The sequence below is a fragment of the Astatotilapia calliptera genome, unplaced genomic scaffold (assembly GCF_900246225.1).
Source record: "Astatotilapia calliptera unplaced genomic scaffold, fAstCal1.2 U_scaffold_1, whole genome shotgun sequence".
NCBI classification, from domain to species: Eukaryota; Metazoa; Chordata; class Actinopteri; order Cichliformes; family Cichlidae; genus Astatotilapia; species Astatotilapia calliptera.
Genome location: NW_020535618.1, coordinates 116,642 through 122,890, shown reverse-complemented (window position 1 = coordinate 122,890; position 6,249 = coordinate 116,642). Strand labels below are relative to the sequence as shown.

The following is a 6,249-nucleotide window of genomic DNA, read 5'->3' as shown; positions in this document are numbered from 1 at the left end:
ACTGTTAGCAGAGCTAGTGAAATCTCTGAAAACATCTGAGCACTTTTGCAAACATGTTCTATGTTGACAACCTGACCAGACATACGTCGCGACATTCGCAGCCAAAACACTGTTAAAAGTGTAGTTGGTGACAGAAAAACGGGGTATTTTAAAACTACACCACCACCATTGCTGGCTGTGATTTGATCTGCATTCTGGGATAACTGGCTGCCCCAAGTCTACACAAGCAATCGATTATCTAGGATCGACCTGCTTTGACTTACTTTGCACGGCAACCAATCAAATGTTAGAGAAGCTGCATGGGCAGCGTTAACCCCGCCCCCTGAGTTTGATGGGTGAGGCTGACAGATAAAATTAATTCAAGATGAGAGCCAGGTGCCAGGACTGCCAAAATGAAATAAATAAATATATCATTAAATAATTAATTAAATGTGTTAATAATTAATTAAAATGTGAAAAACATAAATAATTAATTAGATGTGTCAATAATTAATTAATTACATGTGTCATAACAATTTATTTAATTAATTAATTCCAATTTTAATTAATTATTGACACATTTAATTAATTATTTAATGGTGTATTTAATTAATTCATTATGGCAGTCCTGGCATTCCGTACATCAGGTGCTCAGTTTAGAAAAAAAAAAGACAAAAGAAGAGGAGGATAAACGAGCAAAAGATACAGGTAAGCAGATGTGTCATTGGATAATGGCAGGTCATCCTGAAACAATCAGAATCAGTATACTTTATTAATCCCTAAAGAAATTATGTTTCAGTTTGGATTCGGGAGACAGACACTATCTCTACTCTCAAGATTCGCCTTAAAACTTTCCTTTTTGCTAAAGCATACAGTGGGGCAAAAAAGTATTTAGTCAGCCACCGATTGTGCAAGTTCCCCCAATTAAAATGATGACAGAGGTCAGTAATTTGCACCAGAGGTACACTTCAACTGTGAGAGACAGTTGACAGTTGTTGAAAAAAAAATCCATAAACTCACATGGTAGGATTTGTAAAGAATTTATTCGTAAATCAGGGTGGAAAATAAGTATTTGGTCACCTCAAACAAGGAAAATCTCTGGCTCTCACAGACCTGTAACGTCTTCTGTAAGAAGCTTTTCTGTCCCCCACTCGTTACCTGTATGAATGGCACCTGTTTGAACTCATCATCTGTATAAAAGACACCTGTCCACAGCCTCAAACAGTCAGACTCCAAACTCCGCCATGGCCAAGACCAAAGAGCTTTCGAAGGACACCAGGAAAAGTACTGTGTAGACCTGCACCAGACTGGGAAGAGTGAATCTACAATAGGCAAGCAGCTTGGTGTGAAAAAAATCAACTGTGGGAGCAATCATCAGAAAATGGAAGACATACAAGACCACTGATAATCTCCCTCGATCTGGGGCTCCACGCAAGATCTCATCCCGTGGGGTCAAAATGATCATGAGAACGGTGAGCAAAGATCCGAGAACCACACGGGGGGACCTGGTGAATGACCTGCAGAGAGCTGGGACCAAAGTAACAAAGGTCACCATCAGTAACACACTACAACGGCAGGGAATCAAATCCCGCAGTGCCAGACGTGTTCCGCTGCTGAAGCCAGTGCATGTCCAGGCCCGTCTGAAGTTTGCCAGAGAGCACATGGATGATACAGCAGAGAATTGGGAGAATGTCATGTGGTCAGATGAAACCAAAGTAGAACTTTTTGGTATAAACTCAACTCGTCGTGTTTGGAGGAAGAAGAATACTGAGTTGCATCCCAAGAACACCATACCTACTGTGAAGCATGGGGGTGGAAACATCATGCTATGGGGCTGTTTTTCTGCCAAGGGGACAGGACGACTGATCCGTGTTAAGGACAGAATGAATGGGGCCATGTATCGTGAGATTTTGAGCCAAAACCTCCTTCCATCAGTGAGAACTTTGAAGATGAAACGAGGCTGGGTCTTCCAACATGACAATGATCCAAAACACACCGCCCGGGCAACAAAGGAGTGGCTCCGTAAGAAGCATTTGAAAGTGCTGGAGTGGCCTAGCCAGTCTCCAGACCTCAACCCCATAGAAAATCTGTGGCGGGAGTTGAAAGTCCGTGTTGCTCGGCGACAGCCCCAAAACATCACTGCTCTCGAGAAGATCTGCATGGAGGAATGGGCCAAAATACCAGCTACTGTGTGTGCAAACCTGGTAAAGACCTATAGTAAACGTTTGACTTGTTATTGCCAACAAAGGTTATGTTACAAAGTATTGAGTTGTATTTTTGTTATTGACCAAATACTTATTTTCCACCCTGATTTACGAATAAATTCTTTACAAATCCTACCATGTGGATTCATGGATTTTTTTTTTTTCACATTCTGTCTCTCACAGTTGAAGTGTACCTCTGGTGCAAATTACTGACCTCTGTCATCATTTTAGGTGGGGGAACTTGCACAATCGGTGGCTGACTAAATACTTTTTTGCCCCACTGTATCTCTGCTTGATGGATGAACATGAAGGCCATGAAACAGTCCCAGCTGCAGCAGAAAGGACTGAGAAGCAGAAGGAGCTCGAGGTGAGACGACTAAACATCCAGCAGAGAATCCAGGAGCGAGAGAAAGATGTGAAGCTGCCTCAACAGGAGGTGGAGGCCATCAATGGCTCTGCTGATAAAGCAGTGGAGGACAGTGAGAAGGTGTTGTAGGAATGTTTAGCTTATTTTAGAGTTTAGGAATGTGTTAGATAGGATATAGAATTGTGAGACACTGACACTGCCCTGGATCTAAATAAAGGCCTGACTGTGTCATGAACTTAGGAGTAGATTTTAGGAGACCCTCCCCCAGTTGAACTGTGAAAGTAAGACAAAGAGGAGTTAATGCTGAGTGGAAATTCCCCAGAGGATACAGAGTTTGCAGCACACTATGTTTTATAGTTATATAAGGGTTTTATGATGGGGTCGCTTCTATAAAGCTGGCTGTAACTAACAAAGGGGTGAAGATTTTGCAGAGGGACATCGGCCTCGTCTTCCCGTTCTAGAAGTGCATGCTTAAATGAAGATGAATAAAGGTTTTGTGAAATAACTACTGAGTTCTGGTGCCGTCTCTGGAACTTATGAGGAATAAAACGAACCGGGGTGAAACTGATTTCGCAACAATGTTCACTGAGCTGATCCGTCTCATCCAGAAAAGAAGCTCTGATGTGAAGCAGCAGGTCAGATCCCAGCAGGAAACTGAAGTGAGTCGAGTCAAAGAGCTTCAGGAGAAGCTGGAGCAGGAGATCGCTGAGCTGAAGAGGAAAGACGGCGAGCTGGAGCAGCTCTCACACACAGAGGATCACAACCAGTTTCTACACAACTACCCCTCACTGTCAGCACTCAGTGAGTCTACACACTCATCCAGCATCAATATTCGTCCTCTGAGCTACTTTGAGGATGTGACAGCAGCTGTGTCAGAGACCAGAGATAAACTACAGGACATTCTGAGAGAGGAATGGACAAACATCTCACTGACAGTCACTGAAGAGGATGTTTTACTGTCACCAGCAGAGCCAAAGACCAGAGCTGAATTCTTAAAATTCATGTGAAATCACACTGGATCCAAACACAGCAAAAGAGCTTTATTATCTAAAGGGGACAGAAAAGTACACAGTTGAACAACAAACAGTCTTATTCTGATCATCCAGACAGATTCACTTATTGTCAGTCCTGAGTAGAGAGAGTCTGACTGGACGTTGCTACTGGGAGGTGGAGTGGAGAGGGAGAGCAGTTTAGTCGCAGTCTCATACAAGAATATCAGAAGAGCAGGAAGGGTCATGATGTATTTGGATGGAATAACAAATCTTGGGCATTACTTTGTGACACAACAGTTATGAATTTTCAAATAACAAAGTAAACTGTCCTCTCAGGTCCTCGGTCCTCCAGAGTAGGAGTGTACCTGGATCACAGAGCAGGTATTCTGTCTTTCTACAGAGTCTCTGAAACCATGACTCTCCTCCACAGAGTCCAGACCACATTCACTCAGCCGCTCTATGCTGGACTTTTTCTTTATGGACTTGGAGACACTACAGAGTTGATTAAAGTCAAACAGAGAAGACGGGTTCATGTTGATCTCTGACCATTATATGTACTTGTGTAATTTCTAAATGAGCTGAGAAGTTCAGTGGTCCATTGATGTGTGAAAATAATATTGCACTGATTCAAAATGAACTTACATTTATGGGCATTTTTTACGATTATGTAATCGTGCTACTAACAACCAGTTATTGTATTTAGAGTAAAATCATTTAAAGACATTTTTAGATGAAAGGTTTGTACTTGATAACTACTTGAACTGCTTTGTTTGAATTTCAGAAGATTTGGCAGGAATTTTGCTCTTAGGCCTTTCAGTTTACAATCCAGACTTTGGAGGAGAACAAATAAAATCTAAAAGTGAGCTGTAGTGAGTATTGATTTCTTCTCTCAGTACATAAGATAACCAGTCCCAGTTCAAATCTGTTGCCAGAAGACTCATTAAAATCATGGTAGATAGTTACTCTGTATCTGATGCTTTAAAAAAAAAAAAAACTAGTTTAGAATAAAGGTTTCTGATGTTTAGTTGAAGAATATCTGGACCAGAAGTGAAAACCAGTTAAAAACAGAACATTGATGAGAGCAAACAATAGGGGCATGATATCAGCAAACATTATGGTTTAAAATAAAAATAATAAAACTCCAATAAAATTTAGGCAGAATTTCTGCTTCTACTCGTCTGCAACACATCCACCATGTTTCAAATATTCCTGCTGTTTTTGCGCTAATTTTAGTTTCTGCTCGCAGGAAGTTCATGTTGAGCTCAGTGAGTCTGATCTGAATTCATATGTGAGAAAATGATTACACACAAATGAACCTGGAGCAAAATGAGCAGAGAGACTGAAAGAAAAATTGATCACAGCTTTATATATTTGTGATAATGATGTGAAAGAAAAATGTTCAAAGAACAATATTAATAATATAATTAATTATGTTACTGTCTCTGCTTCTAAACACTGCTGCTCTTCCTTATTTAATGACATACAGGAGCAGAATGATGGAGGACCTGTGATAAATATTGTATCAATAAGAAGGTTAAGCAAGTGTCTTTCAACATGTCGCAGATTTGTTGTACGGGCCTCTTTACACTGTCTCTATAAGTTTTGTAAACCAAAAAACAAACAAACAAAGGTGTCTGCTCAGTCAGCAGTGTAGGGGGAGGGGCTCTAAGTTGACCTAACGGGCTGTGAATGGACAGCAGACTGCAGAGGGAAGTGACGTCTCAGGAAGTGAAATGAGAATAGAAGTGGATGGTGAGCGATGTAGCGGTGAAATAAGATAAACACAATAAGACAAACAAACAGAAAACAAAGCGGAAAAGGAGAACAACAAGCAGAGAAAAACCTGTGTGGAGGAAACGGACAGTGAGCGCAGTGTAACCGTGACAACGAGACACGAGGACGGATTTAAAGTGATCATAAAATCGTCTCCAGACGGTCGTCGTTCGGTGAGTGGAACCAGATTCAGCTACAACAGCGATAAATACGCCTGTAGAGAGATGAAGAGTGCTATACTGAGAAACGGATCTCTGATGAGTGTTTGTAGGGATGTGGTTCAGCAAAATAAAGACACACGACTCTATAACATGCTGCCACATAAAATACATCAAGTAATTAAATAAAATGTATTTATATATCACTTTTCACAGATAAAAATCACAAAGTGCTTCACAATTAGATTAAATTCAATCAGAAGCATTATCAAGGACTACAACATCTAGTCCTTTTACTGAATATAAGTTTGTTTGTAGTGGAGTCTTGGCAGCGTAACGACAACGATAGAGAGTCCCACAGCCTTGGTGCCTGAAAAGCCTGATCCCCACAGGTTTTGAACCTAGTACGTGGGGGCAACAGTAACTTCTGCCCTGAAGAACTATGTGCTCGGGATGAAGCATGAGGTTTCAACAGGTCAGCGATATACTGGCCCAGCTGTCTGATGAACAGAATCAACCTTTTGAGATTTACTTACCTTGATCATTAAGCACGCATCAAGACCTTATTTTATTAATATATTTTAAATGATAGCAGCACAAACAAAATATGTTGCAGCACAAAACGTAGCACAAATGTTTGACATCAATTTAGTTTGATTTGTGTAATGTGGAGGGGCTGGTTGATCTTTTGACCTTTACATTTTCATTAATATCTTTAAAACAGAAGCAGCACAAATGACAATTTTAGCAGTAAATGGCAAATTATACTATTGAAT

At 40.7% G+C, this 6,249-nt stretch overlaps 1 pseudogene; it reads left to right on the top strand.

The window, feature by feature from the left end:
• LOC113017274 (zinc finger and SCAN domain-containing protein 2-like) overlaps positions 1-6,249 on the top strand; it is a 45,000-nt pseudogene that overhangs the window by 20,269 nt on the left and 18,482 nt on the right.